The sequence below is a fragment of the Heptranchias perlo genome, chromosome 35 (genome assembly GCF_035084215.1).
Source record: "Heptranchias perlo isolate sHepPer1 chromosome 35, sHepPer1.hap1, whole genome shotgun sequence".
Classification (NCBI taxonomy): domain Eukaryota; kingdom Metazoa; phylum Chordata; class Chondrichthyes; order Hexanchiformes; family Hexanchidae; genus Heptranchias; species Heptranchias perlo.
Window position 1 is genome coordinate 5,572,484 of NC_090359.1, and position 16,009 is coordinate 5,588,492.

At 45.7% G+C, this 16,009-nt stretch overlaps 4 non-coding genes across 4 annotated transcripts; all 4 read right to left on the reverse strand.

The window, feature by feature from the left end:
- Positions 1–10,596: 10,596 nt before the first annotated feature.
- Positions 10,597–10,668, reverse strand: trnaq-uug (transfer RNA glutamine (anticodon UUG)). Its single transcript has one exon. It is a non-coding gene; the product is annotated as a tRNA-Gln (tRNA).
- Positions 10,669–11,690: 1,022 nt separating this feature from the next.
- On the reverse strand, positions 11,691–11,762 carry trnaq-cug (transfer RNA glutamine (anticodon CUG)). Its single transcript has one exon. It is a non-coding gene; the product is annotated as a tRNA-Gln (tRNA).
- Positions 11,763–13,708: 1,946 nt separating this feature from the next.
- Positions 13,709–13,780, reverse strand: trnaq-uug (transfer RNA glutamine (anticodon UUG)). Its single transcript has one exon. It is a non-coding gene; the product is annotated as a tRNA-Gln (tRNA).
- Positions 13,781–14,799: 1,019 nt separating this feature from the next.
- Positions 14,800–14,871, reverse strand: trnaq-cug (transfer RNA glutamine (anticodon CUG)). The gene has a single exon. It is a non-coding gene; the product is annotated as a tRNA-Gln (tRNA).
- Between the last annotated feature and the right edge of the window lie 1,138 nt (positions 14,872–16,009).

Genomic DNA, 16,009 nt, shown 5'->3' on the forward strand with positions numbered 1-16,009 from the left:
TAACGCTGAAAAGTGCGAAGTGATACATTTTGGTAGGAAGAACGAGGAGCGGCAATATTAACCAGAGGGCAAAACTCCAAAAGTGGTACAGTATCAGAGAGATCTGGGGGCAAATGATTTTTTATTCATTCATGGGATGTGGGCGTTGCTCGCAAGTCCAGCATTTATTGCCCGTCGCTAATTGCCCTTGAGGTGGTGGTACTGAGCCGCCTTCTTGAACCGCTGCAGTCCGTGTGGTGAAGGTTCGCCCACGGTGCTGTTAGGTAGGGAGTTCCAAGATTTTGACCCAGCGACGATGAAGGAACGGATATATATTTCCAAGTCGGGATGGTGTGTGATTTGGAGGGGAACGTGCAGGTGGTGTTGTTACCATACGCCTGCTGACCTTGCCCTTCTGGTTGGTAGGGGTGGCGGTTTTGGGAGAGCTGTCGCAGAAGCCTTGGCGAGTTGCTGCAGTGCATTCTGTAGATGGTACACACTGCAGTTATGTTGCTCCGGTGGTGAAGGGAGGGAATGTTTAGTGTAGTGGATAGGGTGCCAATCAAGCGGGCTGCTTTGTTCTGGATGGTGTCGAGCTTTTTGGTTTTTGTCTCTCTGGGTGCCCGATGAACATTTGATTTGATGCAATTGTCCTAAACTGATGCCTTTTCCACATCTCAGGGCGGTCAGACTTGCTCTCTCTGCCTGTTACTGCTTGTGACCATGAACGAGAACAGGCCGCGAGTTAAACATTTATCAGCAAATCGCCAGAGAGATAACACAGCGAGAATAAAACACATTGCCTCACATTGTTAGACAACGAGTGACACAGATTGTAATGAGTGTCAGTTAACAGACCCGAAAATCAGAGTCCGAGAAAGGAAAGGATGAGAGATATCGAAAAGAGTCATCAAAAGAAAGAAAATGCTTTCTCCACCCCAACAACAACAACTTGCATTTATATCGCGACATTAACGGAGTAAAACGTCGCAAGGCGCTTCACAGGAGCGATTATCAAACACAATGTGACACGGAGCCATATAAGGAGATTTTGGGACAGGTGAGGTGGGTTTTAGGGGTCTTAACGGAGGAAAGAGAGGTAAAGAGGCGGGGAGGTTCAGGGCGGGAAACCCAAAGCTTTGGGCCCAGTCGGTTGAAGGCACGGCCGCCAATGGTGGAGCGATGAAAATCGTGGATGCTCAAGAGGCCTGAATTGGAGGAGTTCAAAGATCTCGGAGGGTTGTAGGGATGATGGAGGGATAGGGAGGGACGAGGTCATGGAGGGATTTGAACACGAAGATGATAATTTAAAATTTGAGATGTTGATGGACTGGAAGCCAATGTAGGTCAGCGAGAAGAGGGGTTCTCCTCCTGAACGGTGGTTTGAATGTTTGGGGGGCGGGGCTGTGATAAATATCTATATTTAACATAATGATCCCACTTTTCAACTACCACCAAATGATTACAATGCTGACCTGGAATAATCCGCAAAACAAGACATTAAGATCAATGGTCACTTTAGAAAGGAGTTTAGAAGATTCTTCTAAGAAGGAGAAGGCTCAAGAATCGGATTGCGTACATTTCATGATGGCGTATTTATTTGTGGCCAGGGAGAGGGATAAGACACATGACATTTTTCACACATTTCAAATCTCTGCGGTCAGACTGGCGATTGTTTATTGATCAGGAAGATGGCTGGTAATAATCTAAGACCCAGTGAAGCGGTGAGAACAGAGCAGCAGGGAATGTTCCCGGAAAAATAGGAGCCTGCAGCTCACCGTCTGGTCCCTGTGTCAAGGACAATAAACAACACCTCAGCTCCAGGCCAGGAACAGAGAGCTGCTGTTAACGTGGCCCAGCCCTCGCAAACTGCTGGAAATGTAGGATGGAAAACAGACTTTGGGTCTCGGAGGCTACTTTAGGGGCTCAGTGGCTCATCGAAAGAATAATTTCTATTAAAGAGCAGGGCCCTGCTCCATCACAGACTGATACTCTACAGTACATAGCAAAGTAAAGCTCCCTCTAAACTGTGCCATCAAACACTCCGGGGGCGGGTGCATCTCGGGCTAGATCAAGATTAAATCTCCCTCCACACAGTCACAGAGGATGTCATTTGTGACTTTGACAAGGGTCGTTTCAGTACTGTGGCAGGAGTGGAAACCTGACTGGAGGGATTCAAACATGATGTTGTGGGAAAGATGGACACGGATTTTGGAGGCGACAACGCTTTGGACATGAAAGGGAGGTCGGAGCTGGGGTGGTAGTTTCCCTTAGTGTAGCGGTTATCACGTTTGCTTCACACGCAAAAAGTCCCGCTTCGATCCCGGGCGAGAATGTTATTTGGGCATTTGTTCCAAACCGAATCTCCAGGGTGAGTTTCTTTTCCCGTGAGAAGGAGGCGACAGTTGGCTTTGCCTGTTAATTTTGGCAACGGCTGCACCACATCCCTTCGGGGAAGAAGCGATTTGGGAGAAGGGAAGATGGAAGTGTCCGTGAACCTGATTAAAAGAGGCCAAATACAAGATAATATTGGGACGTCATCAGCTGAAAATTAACATTGCCTGAGCTCCGAAATCTGAGCGGGTCCCATTCCCCCAGAGTGAGGAATGATCGGAAGGGGAAATTCCACCCAGTTTATATTTTCGTCCAAGGTGATGTCACAAAGTCCAATTTCGATTGGAGCCGAAATAGTTGAGTTTGGAGAGCGTGAGATTGAAGATCGAAACGTCTCTGGGTTTGATTCAGTGTTCGGGAACTTTTTGTTGCTTTGTTCTCGTTCATTGGGTCGATTCTCGCATTTATTTACACTGACTTTTTTTTTACCGGAACAGAAAGGTTGTGGAAGAAATAGACAGGCATCAAGAATGGCAAATATTGATAGCGTCTTTATTTAGCTTTTATTTCTCTTTCCTCTTCTGCATTTTTCTCTGGAATTTGTATTTCTCGGTGCCGGGAGACCATTTGATTTGAGGCATTTGTCCCAAACTGATGTATTTTCCACAACTCGGGGCGGTCAGTCCCGCTCTGTCTGTTACTACTTGTGACCATTAACGGGAACAGGCAGAGAGGAAAACGTTTATCAGCAAATCGTCAGAGAGGTAACAGAACGGGAATCAAACTCATTGCGCATGATTTTATCGGGGAGGGGGGCTCATGGGAGGCGGTCAGGGGTCATGGGTGGGTCAGTTATCGGACCGAGGGCTCAGTCATCGGGGGTCGCGGGTCATCGCGATGGTCACAGATAACGGGGTTCGTAGCTTTCTCACCTCCTCTCATGTGGTGTGAAGGAGAAGGTCCAGGAATCACGGCCCCCAGGAGCTGAAAATAAAAAAGCTGTGAAAATGGAGACCCGCAGCCTCCTTCAAAGCTTTCACTGACCGACACGCCTCGGTATAAACCAGAAGTGGACGGATTGGTTTCGGGTTTTAGTTATTTTTACTAATTTTACCTGAGGCAAAGGATACAGTCGGCTTATCTACAGGGCTGAGTCCCTGCCCGCTGCACTCTGTCTGTCTGTCTCCCGGTATATCAGTCTGATTAAGTCTCTGCTTTATTCTCAGGCATCCATGTTCAAGATGCTGAGCGCTGAAATTGACTTTCTCCTCCGCTGCTTCCCACTGCCTTTTGGATATTTGTGTGGAGGGCCTCTTGCTCCCCCAAACCCCCTCTGCGGATATCGGATGTCCTCCCTTCTGTCCACCAATTGCACCAAGGGTCTCTAGTGCACCTTCAGAGAATCTTGTTGCATGCTCTCTTGCAGGCCTGGTACGAATACAGATCGGCAGATTGGTGAGGTCAGGCGTGCAGATTGGAAGATGTGGGATTCAGTTGTGCGCAACCTTTATTCAATGTTTTAACACAACTCATCAATGTGTAAACAAATGGATGGGACCTGCATCTATGTTTTACGTGTGCGATGTCTGATCTCCATTCAGACTCCTTGAAAAAGGTAGACTGTTATTTTCATCAAAACAACAGGTACCAGCAGCCTTTTGGAGATTTCTAAGAAACATTGACCCTTTATGATATTCAGCTTCCTGCTGGTGGTGGAAAGTGTGAATTGCATTGATTCCCGGTGCAAGGCCCGGAAAGGAACGCTGATTGCAGGTGAATCCTGGAGTGGGCGGATACTTGCATCCTGCCTGCGCAGGGCTCATTGGGCGTTGGGTAATAGCACATCACGATACCCTCGCCCAAACCCGAACCCGATCCTATTTTTCCACCGAGGTTTTTTATTCCCGCTGTGTTATCTCTCTGGCAGTTTGCAGATAAATGTTTAACTCGCGGCCGGTTCCCGTTAATGGTCACAAGCAGTAACAAACAGACAGAGCGCGTCTGACCGCCCTGAGGTATGGAAAAGGCATCAGTTCAGGACAAATGCATCAAATCAAAAGTTCATCGGGCACCGAGAGAAACAAAAACCAGTGAGAAAGGCAGAAGGAAATAGAGAAATAAAAGGTAAATACAGACGGCATCCTTGATGTCTCTCTATTCCATCCACAACCGTATAAATGTCAGTGCAAGTAAATGTTCGAGAAGCGGCCCAAAGAAGAGGAAATAAAATAACTCAAAATTGCCAAAACCCAGAAACGAACCAAGAATGTTTAGATTTTCAATCCAACGCTCTCCCAAGTGAGCTATTTCGGCCGTAGTACAGCAACGGATTTTGTTCATCCTCTTGGAATAAATTTTAACCCAGGGTGGAATTGCCCCTCCCGCTCATTCCTCACTTCGGGAGAATGAGACCGACCATCAAAGCGAGATTTTCTGATAATGTCGTTGAATCTCATTTATATTAAACATTCCTTCAACTCTCTGCCGGCGGGATTCAGACCTGGGGTTTGCCATGAACCAGCTTCCCCTCAATTCGCATCTTTATAAGTGAATCGACCAACAAACGCTCGACAGAGTTCAGGTGATATTAATAATAAAAACATAAATTGCGGGAAACACTCAGCAGGTCAGGCAGCATCTGTGGAGAGAGCAACATCCTTTCAGTTCGATGACCATTCATCAGAACTCTCTCCACAGATGCTGACTGACCTGCTGAGTATTTCCAGCATTTTCTGTTTTTCCTTCAGATTTCCAGCATCTACAATATTTTGCTTTTGTTTTACAGCTTGTATTAATGTTCTCCTGATGATATCTTAATATTGTCTTATTTTTGGGCCACTTTAATCTGGTTAATGGATCGATTCTTCCATCATCCCTTCTCCCACATCGCTTCTCTCTCTCATTCATTCTTTCCTTCTTTAAATCCAGAATAGGGCGGGAATCAGAGCTCACAAAACGGCCCCACCCCCGCCCACCCCCGACCAAATCTTCCGCACACAGACCCCCATTTTTATACGTTCATGGAATGTGGGCGTCGCTGGCGAGGCCGGCATTTATTGCCCATCCCTCATTGCCCTTGAGAAGGTGGTGGTGAGCCGCCTTCTTGAACCGCTGCAGTCCGTGTGGTGAAGGTTCTCCCACAGTGCTGTTAAGAATGGAGTTCCAGGATTTTAACCCAGCGACGAGAAAGGAACGGCGATGTATTTCCAAGTCGGGATGGTATGTGACTTGAAGGGGAACGTGCAGGTGGTGTTGCTCCTATGTACCTGCTGCTCTTGTCCTTCTCGATAGTAGAGGTCGCAGGCTTGGGAGTTGCTGTTGAAGAAGCCTTGGCGAGTTGCTGCAGTGCATCCTGTGGATGGTACACACTGCAGCCACTGTGCGCCGGTGGTGAAGGGAGTTAATGTTTCGGGTGGTGGATGGGGTGCCCATCAAGCGGGCTGCGTTGTTCTGGATGGTGTCAAGCTTTTTGAACCTTAAATGAGCTGCACTCATCCAGGCAAGTGGACAGTATTCCATCACACTCCTGACTTGTGCCTTGTAGATGTTGGAAAGGCTTTGGGGAGTCAGGAGGTGAGTCACTCGACGCAGAATACCCAGCCTCTGACCTGCCCTTGCAGCCACAGTTTTATGCAGCTCTGTACAGTTCAGTATCTGTTGAATGGTGACCCCCAGGAATATTGATGGTGGAGGATTCGGCAATGGTAATGCCGTTGAATGTCAAGGGGAGGTGGTTAGACTCTCTCTTGTTGGAGATGGTCATTGCTTGACACTTATAGAATCATAGAATTATAGAAGTTACAACATGGAAACAGGCCCTTCGGCCCAACATGTCCATGTCGCCCAGTTTATACCACTAAGCTAGTCCCAATTGCCCATATCCCTCTATACTCATCTTACCCATGTAACTGTCCAAATGATTTTTAAAGGACAAAATTTTACCCGACTCTACTACTGCCTCTGGCAGCTCGTTCCAGACACTCACCACTTTTGAGTGAAAAAATTGCCCCTCTGGACCATTTTATATCTCTCCCCTCTCACCTTAAATCTATGCCCCCTCGTTATAGATTCCCCTAACTTTTGGAAAATATTTTGACGATCTACCTTATCTATGCCCCTCATTATTTTATAGACTTCTATAAGATCACCCCGTAACCTCCTACTCTCCAGGGAAAAAAGTCCCAGTCCATCTAACCTCTCCTTATAAGTCAAACCATCAAGCCCCGGTAGCATCCGAGTAAATCTTTTCTGCACTCTTTCTAGTTTAATAATATCCTTTCTATAATAGGGTGACCAGAACTGTACACAGTATTCCAAGTGTGGCCTTATTAATGTCTTGAACAAGTTCAACAAGACATCCCAACTCCTGTATTCAATGTTGTGACCAATGAAACCAAGCATTTCGAATGCCTTCTTCACAACCCTATCGACCTGTGACTCCACTTTCAAGGAGCTATGAACCTGTACTCCGAGATCTCTTTGTTCCATAACTCTCCCCAACGCCCCACTATTAACGGAGTAGGTCCTGGCCCGATTCGATCGACCAAAATGCATCACCTCACATTTATCGAAATTAAACTCCATCTGCCATTCATCGGCCCACTGGCCCAATTTATCAAGATCCCGTTGCAATCCTAGATAACCTTCTTCACTGTCCACAATGCCACCAATCTTGGTGTCATCTGCAAGCTTATAACCATGCCTCCTAAATTCTCATCCAAATCATTAATATAAATAACAGCGGACCAAGCACCGATCCGTGAGGCACACCGCTGGTCACAGGCCTCCAGTTTGAAAAACAACCCTTCGACTTCAAGCCAATTTTGCATCCAATTGGCTGCCTCACTTTGGATCCCTGAAATGCGAACAGGAGTTGGATTCGAACCCACGCCCCCGCAAAAATTAGAACCTTAAACCAGCGTCTTAAGCCGCTAGACCATGCTACCACCTAAAATTAGCAACCACTTGTCTGGCACGAATGTTACTTGCCACTTACCAGCCCAAGCCTGGATGTTGTCCAGGTCTTGCTGCATGCGGGCACGGACTGTTTCATTATTTGAGGAGTTGCGAATGGAAATGAACATTGTGCAATCATCAGCGAACAACCCCATTTCTGACCTTATGATGGAGGCAAGGTTATTGATGAAGCAGCTGAAGATGGTTGTGTCCAGGACACTGGCCTGTGGAACTCATGCAGCAATGTCCTGGGGCTGCGATGATTGGCCTCCAACAACCGCAATCATCTTGTTCGGTATGACTCCAGCCACTGGAGAGTTTTCCCCGTGATTCCCATTGACTTCAATTTTACTCAGGCTCCTTGTTGCCAAACTCGGTCAAATGCTGCCTTGATGTCAAGGCAGTCACGCTCACCTTACCTCTGGAATTCATCTCTTTTTTCCATGTTTGGACCAAGGCTGTAATGAATTCTGGAGCCGAGTGGTCCTGGCGGAACCCAAACTGAGCATCGGTGAACACGTTATTGGAGAGTAAGTGCCGGGAAAAAAGTTATGGTTGCATCCAGATTTGGGATTGGATCGCTAGATTCAGTGTTTGGAGTACTCACCATGACACATGGAATCCGATGATTTCTTCAGCCAGTAGCCACCATTCAAAGACACTTGGCTCTTTTCCCAGCACGGCCATGTCGCTGTATTACTGACCTCTCGAGGCTGTTGCCAACCCTCTCCAATCAGCAAAACTGCAAGCAATGGACAATTCCAAACTGCCATCTTGACCCGGCCCTTTGCCGCTCCCACGTTCAGCTTCCACTCCTTCTCCTCTGCTAAGAATCGATGCTCAGCCAATCACACAGCTACTAATCAAACCTGTCGCTTCCATCGTCACTGCTTCTGTTTCACTCTGCTCAGCGCAGCTCCGATTATATCTTGCCGGATAATCTGTGAATAAATATTGCAAGGCACTGATGCATGAAGATTGGCGTAAAACAAAATGTAAACTTTGCCCGAGGACACGATCCAAGCAATTCTTGCCTTTCAAGAAACAATGCTTTGAATTTCTACATGCTTGATTGCTGAATGCAGATTACAAAGAAAAGTTCTGCAAACACCATTCTCTGGTGCAGTGAAACTCAGCATTAAACAAAATACAGCTTTCTCTTCTGTTGATTTGGGAAAGCTAAAGTCCGGTTGAGCTGATGAACTGAAACCGATAGAAGCAACTGGAACCTCATTGATTGACAGTGACTTCCCACCAGCAGGGAGTGGATTCGCGCTGCATTTTGTTTTTTTTGCCCTGCAGTTGCAAACGAATGGGACAAAAACCAATCAGGAACGCTCGATTCAGAGTCTAGAGTGCTCACCATTACACCATGGAACCCATTTGTTAACAAAAGTCGCACCCTCCATCAAAAGACATTTGGCTCTTTTCTAAGCACGGCCACGTCACTGCATCACTGACTTCTCGAGGCTGTTGCCACACCGCTCCCATCAGCAAAACTACAAGAACTTGACAATTCCAAACTGCCACTTTGACTTGACCCTTTCTCATCTCTTCCTTCAGCTTCCAACCTTTTCCTTCTGCTTAGTATCGATGTTCAGCCAATCACACAGCAGCGAGTCAAACCTATCGCTTCCCTCGTCACTGCTTCTCTTTCAATCTGCTCAGCGCAGCTCCGATGACAGTCGTGCCGGATAATCTGTGAATAAATATTGCAAGGCACGGATGCATGAAGATTGGCCTAAAACAAAATGTAAACTTTGTGCGAGGGCACGATCCAAGCAATGCCTGCATTTCAAGAGACAGTGCTTTGAATTTCTGCATGTTTGCCTGCTGAATGCAGATTGCAAAGAAAAATTCAGCAAACACCATTTTTGGTGCAGTGAAGCGCAGCGTTGCACATAAAGCAACTTTGTCTTCTGAAGATTTAGGAAAGCAAAAGACAGGCTGAGCTTATGGACTCATAGCAAGGTTACAGCACGGAAGTAGGCCATTCGGCCCTTCGAGTCCTGACAGCTCTATGCAACAGCAATCCAGCCAATCCCACTCCCTCGCCCTATCCCCGTAGCCCTCGGCATGTTTTCCTTTAAGGTATTTTTCAGTTCCCTCTTGAAAGCCACGATTGAATCTGCCTCCACCACGACCCCTGGCATTGCATTGCATTTCCTAACCACTCACTGTGTAAAAAAGGTTTTTCCTCAAGTCACTTTTGATTCTTTTGCCAGTCACCTTAAATCTATGTCCTCTGGTTCTTGACCTTTCCGCCAATAGGAACAGTTTGTCTACATTTATTCTGTCAATACCCCTCATGAGCTTAAATAGCTCTATCAAATCTCCTCTCAATCTTCTCTCTTCCAAGAAGAACATGCCCAGCTTCTCCAGTCTATCCACGCCACTAAATTCCCTCATCCCTGGAATCATTCTCGTTCATCTTTTCTGCACCCTCTCTTAGACCTTCGCATTTTTCCTAAAGTGCGGTGCCCAGATCTGGACACAATACTCCAGTTGTGGTCGAACTAATGTTTTATAAAGGATCATCATGAATTCCGTGCTTTAGTGTTCTATGCCTGTATTTATAAAGCCCAGGATCCCGTATGCTTTTTGAACCGCATTCTCAACCAGCCTCGCTACATTCAACGATTTGTGCACTTTACCCCCATATCTCTCTGCTCCTGTACCCTTTTCGAATTGAGCCCTCTTATTTACATTGCTTCTCCTCGTTCTTCCGACCACTGAGATGTATCACGTTGCATTTTTCTGCGTTCAATTTATATATCCTCTTGAAGTCTATCACTATCCTCCTCACTGTTCACTATAATTCCAAGGTTTGTGTCATCTTGAAATTTGGAAATTGTTCCCTGGACACCCAAGTACAAGTCATTAATAAATATCAAAAAGGGCAGTGGTGCGAGCACCGACCTGTGGGGCACATTACTGGACACCTCCCTCCAATCCGAAAAACAACCGTTCATCACTCCTCTCTGGTTCCTGTTACTGAGGCAATTTTGTATCCATATTGCTACTGCTCCTTTTATTCTATGGGTATCAATCTTGATGACAAGGCTATCATAAGGCACTTTATTAATCGCCTTTTGAAAGTTTACATACACCACATCAATCGCATTGACCTCAGCATCCTTCTCAGTTACTTCATCAAAAACTCTGTCAAGTTAGTTCAATACGATTTGCCTTTAACAAAAGCCCAAATTTATACAATTAGCTCGAACCTCATTGATAGAGGCTCCGAACTTCCCACGAACAGGGATGGGATTCCAGGTGACTTTTATTTGTTTCCCCAAAAGTTACAAACGAAAGGGACAAAAGTTGAGGTTCCACCGAGATTTGAACTCGGATCGCTGGATTCAAAGTCCAGAGTGCTCACCATTACACCATGAAACCCATTCATTAAAACATGCGACCGCCTTCCCTTCAACGATACTGGGCTCCATTATCAGCATCGCCATGGCGCTGCATCATTGACTGCACGAGGCGACTGGCAAACGTCTGCCATCAGCAAAACTGCAAGCACTGGTCAATCCCAACCTGCCACTTTGGCCTTTTCTCATCCATACTTCCAGCTTCCCCACTTTTCCCTCTGATAAGTAGAGATGCTCAGCCAATCGCACAGCTGCTGTCAAATCCATCGCTTCCCTCGTTGATGCTTCTGTTTCACACTGCTCAGCGCAGCTCGTCTTGTTGGATAATCAGTGCATAAACATTGCAAGGCACTGATGCATGAAGTTCGGGGTGAAATGAAAAGAGATCGATCCTCACTGATTAAAGCTGCGAACTCCCCACCAACAGGGATTAGTTTCCAAGTGATTTTAAATTGTTTGCCCTCAATTTGCAAACGAAAAGGACAAAATTCGAAGGATGATCGAAATTTGAATTTGGATCGCTGGAATCCAAGTCCAGAATGCCCTTGTTATTGCACTGTGTGAACCAACTGATTACTTCAGCTGGCACCCACCAGTCAAAAACACTTGGCTGTTTTATCAGCACTGCCTTAACCCCACATCACTGACACCTCGAGGCTACCGACAAACCTCTCCCATCATCAAAACTGCAACATCTTGATAAGAAAATGTCAACATTGCCCCAGGACATGATCCAAGCAATTCTTGCCTTTCAAGAAACAATGCTTTGAATTTCTACATGCTTGATTGCTGAATGCAGATTACAAAGAAAAGTTCTGCAAACACCATTCTCTGGTGCAGTGAAACTCAGCATTAAACAAAATACAGCTTTCTCTTCTGTTGATTTGGGAAAGCTAAAGTCCGGTTGAGCTGATGAACTGAAACCGATAGAAGCAACTGGAACCTCATTGATTGACAGTGACTTCCCACCAGCAGGGAGTGGATTCCCGCTGCATTTTGCTTTTTTTGCCCTGCAGTTGCAAACGAATGGGACAAAAACAAATCAGGTTCCACCGAGATTCGAACTCGGATCGCTAGATTCAGAGTCTAGAGTGCTCACCATTACACCATGGAACCCATTTGTTAACAAAAGTCGCACCCTCCATCAAAAGACATTTGGCTCTTTTCTAAGCACGGCCACGTCGCTGCATCACTGACTTCTCCAGACTGTTGCCACACCGCTCCCATCAGCAAAACTACAAGAACTTGACAATTCCAAACTGCCACTTTGACTTGACCCTTTCTCATCTCTTCCTTCAGCTTCCAACCTTTTCCTTCTGCTTAGTATCGATGTTCAGCCAATCACACAGCAGCGAGTCAAACCTATCGCTTCCCTCGTCACTGCTTCTCTTTAAATCTGCTCAGCGCAGCTCCGATGACAGTCGTGCCGGATAATCTGTGAATAAATATTGCAAGGCACTGATGCATGAAGATTGGCCTAAAACAAAATGTAAACTTTGTGCGAGGGCACGATCCAAGCAATGCCTGCATTTCAAGAGACAGCGCTTTGAATTTCTGCATGTTTGCCTGCTGAATGCAGATTGCAAAGAAAAATTCAGCAAACACCATTTTTGGTGCAGTGAAGCGCAGCGTTGCACATAAAGCAACTTTGTCTTCTGAAGATTTAGGAAAGCAAAAGACAGGCTGAGCTTATGGACTCATAGAAAGGTTACAGCACGGAAGTAGGCCATTCGGCCCTTCGAGTCCTGACAGCTCTATGCAACAGCAATCCAGCCAATCCCACTCCCTCGCCCTATCCCCGTAGCCCTCGGCATGTTTTCCTTTAAAGTATTTTTCAGTTCCCTCTTGAAAGCCACGATTGAATCTGCCTCCACCACGACCCCTGGCATTGCATTGCATTTCCTAACCACTCACTGTGTAAAAAAGATTTTTCCTCAAGTCACTTTTGATTCTTTTGCCAGTCACCTTAAATCTATGTCCTCTGGTTCTTGACCTTTCCGCCAATAGGAACAGTTTGTCTACATTTATTCTGTCAATACCCCTCATGAGCTTAAATAGCTCTATCAAATCTCCTCTCAATCTTCTCTCTTCCAAGAAGAACATGCCCAGCTTCTCCAGTCTATCCACGCCACTAAATTCCCTCATCCCTGGAATCATTCTCGTTCATCTTTCTGCACCCTCGCTTGGACCTTCGCATTTTTCCTCAAGTGCGGTGCCCAGATCTGGACACAATACTCCAGTTGTGGTCGAACTAATGTTTTATAAAGGATCATCATGAATTCCGTGCTTTAGTGTTCTATGCCTGTATTTATAAAGCCCAGGATCCCGTATGCTTTTTGAACCGCATTCTCAACCAGCCTCGCTACATTCAACGATTTGTGCACTTTTCCCCCATATCTCTCTTCTCCTGTACCCTTTTCGAATTGAGCCCTCTTATTTACATTGCTTCTCCTCGTTCTTCCGACCACCGAGATGTATCACCTTGCATTTTTCTGCGTTCAATTTCGATATCCTCTTGAAGTCTATCACTATCCTCCTCACTGTTCACTATAATTCCAAGGGTTGTGTCATCTTGAAATTTGGAAATTGTGCCCTGGACACCCAAGTCCAAGTCATTAATAAATATCAAAAAGGGCAGTGATGCGAGCACCGACCTGTGGGGAACATTACTGTACACCTCCCTCTAATCCGAAAAACAACCGTTCAACACTCCTCTCTGGTTCCTGTTACTGAGGCAATTTTGTATCCATATTGCTACTGCTCCTTTTATTCTATGGGTATCAATCTTGATGACAAGGCTACATTAAGGCACTTTATTAATTGCCTGTTGAAAGTTTGCATACACCATATCAATCGCATTGACCTCAGCATCCATCTCCGTTATCTCATCAAAAACACTGTCAAGTTAGTTCAATACGATTTGCCTTTAACAAAAGCCCAAATTTCTACAAGGAGCTCGTACCTCATTGATTGAGGCTCCGAACTTCCTCCGAACAGGTATGGGATTCGAGGTGACTTTTATTTGTTTCCCCAAAAGTGACAAACGAAAGGGACAAAAGTTGAGGTTCCACCGAGATTTGAACTCGGATCGCTAGATTCAAAGTCCAGAGTGCTCACCATTACACCATGGAACCCATTCATTAAAAAATGCGGCTCCCTCCCCTTCAAGGATACTGGGCTCCATTATCAGCATCGCCATGGCGCTGCATCAGTGACTGCACGAGGCGACTGGCAAACGTCTGCCATCAGCAAAACTGCAAGCACTGGTCAATCCCAAACTGCCACTTTGGCCTTTTCTCATCCATACTTCCAGCTTCCCCACTTTCCCCTCTGAGAAGTAGAGATGCTCAGCCAATCGCACAGCTGCTGTCTTATCCTTCGCTTCCCTCGTTGATGCTTCTGTTTCACACTGCTCAGCGCAGCTCGTCTTGTTGGATCATCAGTGCATGAACATTGCAAGGCACTGATGCATGAAGTTCGGGGTGAAAAGAAAAGAGCTCGATCCTCACTGATTAAAGCTGCGAACTCCCCACCAACAGGAATTAGATTACAAGTGATTTTAACTTGTTTGCCCTAAATTTGCAAACGAAAATGACAAAATTCGAAGGTTGATCGAGATTTGAATTTTGATCGCTGGAATCCAAGTCCAGAATGTTTATTATTGCACTGTGTGAACCAACTGACTACTTAAGCTGGCACCCACCAGTCAAAGACACTTGGCTGTTTTATTAGCACTGCCATAATGCCACATCACTGACACCTCGAGGCTACCGACAATCCTCTCCCATCATCAAAACTGCAACATCTTGACAAGAAAATGTCAACATTGCCCGAGGACATGATCCAAGCAATTCTGGCCTTTCAAGAAACAATGCTTTGAATTTCTGCATGCTTGATTGCTGAATGCAGATTACAAAGAAAAGTTCTGCAAACACCATTCTCTGGTGCAGTGAAACTCAGCATTAAGCAAAATACAGCTTTCTCTTCTGTTAATTTGGGAAAGCTAAAGTCCGTCAGAGCTGATGAACTGTAACCGACAGAAGCAACTGGAACCTCATTGATTGAAAGCGACTTCCCACCAGCAGGGAGTGGATTCCCGCTGCATTTTGTTTTTTTGCCCTTCAGTTGCAAACGAATGGGCCAAAAACAAATCAGGTTCCACCGAGATTCGAACTCGGATCGCTAGATTCAGAGTCTAGAGTGCTCACCATTACACCATGGAACCCATTTTTTAAGAAAAGCCGCACCCTCCATCAAAAGACATTTGGCTCTTTTCTAAGCACGGCCACGTCGCTGCATCACTGACTTCTCGAGGCTGTTGCCACACCGCTCCCATCAGCAAAACTACTGGAACTTGACAATTCCAAACTGCCACTTTGACTTGACCCTTTCTCATCTCTTCCTTCAGCTTCCACCTTTTGCAAAGAAAAATTCAGCAAACACCATTTTTGGTGCAGTGAAGCGCAGCGTTGCACAGAAAGCAACTTTGTCTTCTGAAGATTTAGGAAAGCAAAAGACAGGCTGAGCTTACATGCACAACATCAATCGCATTGACCTCTTAGACCTTCGCATTTTTCCGAAAGTGCGGTGCCCAGATCTGGACACAATACTCCAGTTGTGGTCGAACTAATGTTTTATAAAGGATCATCATGAATGCCGTGCTTTAGTGTTCGATGCCTGTATTTATAAAGCCCAGGATCCCGTATGCTTTTTGAACCGCATTCTCAACCAGCCTCGCTACATTCAACGATTTGTGCACTTTTCCCCCATATCTCTCTTCTCCTGTACCCTTTTCGAATTGAGCCCTCTTATTTACATTGCTTCTCCTCGTTCTTCCGACCACCGAGATGTATCACCTTGCATTGTTCTGCGTTCAATTTCGATATCCTCTTGAAGTCTATCACTATCCTCCTCACTGTTCACTATAATTCCAAGGGTTGTGTCATCTTGAAATTTGGAAATTGTGCCCTGGACACCCAAGTCCAAGTCATTAATAAATATCAAAAAGGGCAGTGGTGCGAGCACCGACCTGTGGGGAACATTACTGTACACCTCCCTCCAATCCGAAAAACAACCGTTCAACACTCCTCTCTGGTTCCTGTTACTGAGGCAATTTTGTATCCATATTGCTACTGCTCCTTTTATTCTATGGGTATCAATCTTGATGACAAGGCTATCATAAGGCACTATATTAATCGACTTTTGAAAGTTTACAAACACAACATCAATCGCATTGACCTCAGCATCCTTCTCTGTTACCTCATCAAAAACTCTATCATGTTAGTTCAACACGATTTGCCTTTAACTGAAGCCCACATTTATACAAGGAGCTCGAACCTCATTGATTGAGGCTCCGAACTTCC